The sequence below is a fragment of the Mastacembelus armatus genome, chromosome 6 (genome assembly GCF_900324485.2).
Source record: "Mastacembelus armatus chromosome 6, fMasArm1.2, whole genome shotgun sequence".
Taxonomy (NCBI): Eukaryota; Metazoa; Chordata; class Actinopteri; order Synbranchiformes; family Mastacembelidae; genus Mastacembelus; species Mastacembelus armatus.
In genome coordinates, this window is record NC_046638.1 from 17,404,289 (window position 1) to 17,407,180 (window position 2,892).

Sequence of the window (2,892 nt, forward strand, 5' to 3'; positions counted from 1 at the left end):
CTTACTGCCTTTTCTTCTTTTCTTTGATTGTAGGCCACAGATCCTGACTGTGGCTGCTAATTTATGTGTTTGCACTTAAAGCTACCCTGTGTTTTTGGTTGGTTGGTTTTATTTGATTCATACAAACTAAAAAAGTTAGTCATCGAGGATAAAATGACAAGAAAGCCCTAAGGCTTATTTCCGTTTTGGTTCTCATACTGGTTCTCCACAGTGAAAACAGGACATTTACAAAGTACCCATGTAAGTAGCAAGGGGCCTACAAGTTCTGAGCTCCCTTCATTATAACTCAGTAGTCAAGTAGCTCACTTTAGGCTTGAAAGGAAGTAGTTCCACAATACAGCTGCAAACAAATTTTTACCCATCTTAGTTTTAAAATGGTCTCCCGTTTAATTGTTGTGATTATTTTTGATCAAAGAAAATTAGTTACATTAGTACATAGGCATGTTTATTTTACAGTTCTATAAGGAAAAGATCATTTAAAAACAGTTGACCCTGTTTATGTTGGCCTTCAACAGTGTTTTTCTGAGGAATTCTTTTTGTCTCCCTCATGTTTATGATGCATTTAAGTAGCTGAATTGACATCATCTCAGATTTATAATTTCAGTTATGTATTATAGTTTCTGTAACACTCAAGCAGCTGCTTTGTTAGGTCTGTTTTTGTAACGATATAAACATAACTTTTTGTTTACAAGAAAATTATGCAGGGCACGCAGCAATCTCTCCTTAAAGTCCACTTTGTGAGCTTTCTATCACATGACCTTTGAAGTTGTCCCATTCATGGTAACATTTTAGTTATTTACCTTTCTTTTTTTCTGTGTACCTAAAGGATTTTGATAGCGTCAATGTTCACTTCCAGTTCTGTGACAACAGGGCAGCCTGCAGCTGAAAACCACATGTGATCAAAAGCCCCAAAGCAGCCAGTAAACAGAGCATGAGGTAACAGTTTGAAGTGCCTTTTTAAGGTCAGTGATAGTGTTGGAGAATATCTCTATTTCCTATGAGTGAAGCGAATTGATTACGAATGTTTGTGATTATTTAATCAACAGATGGGTGTGCATACATATGGAGTACATACTAGCATAAAAAAAACTTGGTGTCACAATCAACAACCACTTAAATCTTCTGAACATATTTGAGAAACTAAATTGTTAGTTCACTATTTACAAATATTACAAATTTACAGGCACCATAAATAATGTGTCTGTGTGTGTAAAAGTAGTGTTTGTATAATTAAATAAAAATTTAAAAAAATGTACCAGTCAGTAAATGGTAATTGTTATCCTGCCTTGATATCCAAAAGTATAACACTGTATGATGCTGATTCAGATCCCAGCCAGCAGGGACCTAAATGGTGGAAGACAAATGTAGCTGCTGCTAACTCCTGGAACAAAGTGGATCCTTTCCCACTGCTCTCTGCTGAGGACAACCAGGCTGTGTGTGACCGTGCTGGGCAGCCGCCAGGTGGGGATGGGTGCATCTTTATTACCACATCCACAAATGTTGTCATGTGGTTGGTTCTTCATGAACCATATGTTAGCCTACTGTTTCATTGTCTTACAAAGGTCAAACATCTCACGCTGAATAATGTTAAATGGGGCTAATGTCTGCCACACAGTTCCAGCTGTATATACCATAGCCTAAATCAATATATAGGAAGATATTTACAGTTACTAAAAATATGAATGTCAGGCAGATTACAAAGTTGGAAAAAGCATCCTAGTATCCTCAAAACTTCTGCCGGCCTCCCCAATTTGTCATTGTTAAGTAGGTCTGTGGATGTGGGGCAGGCTGTGAGGTCAGATAGGTAGATCAGACAGGCAGGGTGGAACACAGGAATAGCTTTATGAAGCCACAGGAGAACAAGCTATTTGCTCAAACCAGGCTATCACTGAGGGAAACGTACATGCACAGATGCCAGTGCCTTTGACCAGTTGTCTGACAGACAGCCTGGAAAATAGAGGATGATAGTTATTATGGAGAACAACAGGGATTTAGAAAAGGCAAAGGGTATTCTTTCTTTTGTAGGGGTTTTCTACAAAAAAGACATAGGAGTTGTGTAAAAAAATGTGAAACATAGTGTTCAACAATTTTCATCCAAATCACAGAAATAATTTCCCTATGGTATAATGATTCCTCACTCAACAAAAAAACCAATTCAATGTATTTTATCTATCTAGAAGAATGTGATGCACAGTTGTGTGAAGTGGTGTCAAATTTTTCTTCATTTCCACTTTTCTGCCATCATGTGGTCACAGGGTCCAGGCTGACTGCAGGGGCCACACCTAAAACTGGCTGACGTAAGAGTGTACAGTGTGAGCTCTGTCTGTGTGGGTGCTCTGCCATGAGAAGTGGGCATGCTGCCAGAAGACTAAGCACACCCCAAGGGCCTCTGGGTAATTATGTTGTAGGTTAAAGTCCTCCATTCACCAGAGGGGAAATGTATGTTTGTGGTAGAGGGGAGTGCTGAATCCATAGGGCTTAGAGACGAGTTCTAATAAAGCGGTTTAAATGTGACTGGGTGAGTCTACAGAGAGCCCACTGTGATGCATATACAATGTTCTGTACATACATGGACACAGGCCTCTAAAAAGAGCCACATGTGAACTTTGTAATGCTGACTTAAGTGTTTTCATGGAAACAGAAGGAGGTTATGAATTTAAAGCAGGTAAAACTGGCACTTAACAACAGGGGTGGGTGGATCAGTACCAAATGTCTTGCTAGTACTGATACAAAGTTTGCTTTTGAGTTTTAGTAAAAAGACTGTTTCAGTGCAGCAGTGAGCTAAGAGCTAAGACTCAGCCCTCTGCAGACTAACAGCAGCCCCTGGAGGCTTTAATGTTCATTACATCCCATAACGCAGAAATCCTTTAGAATGAACCACCATCACTGTAC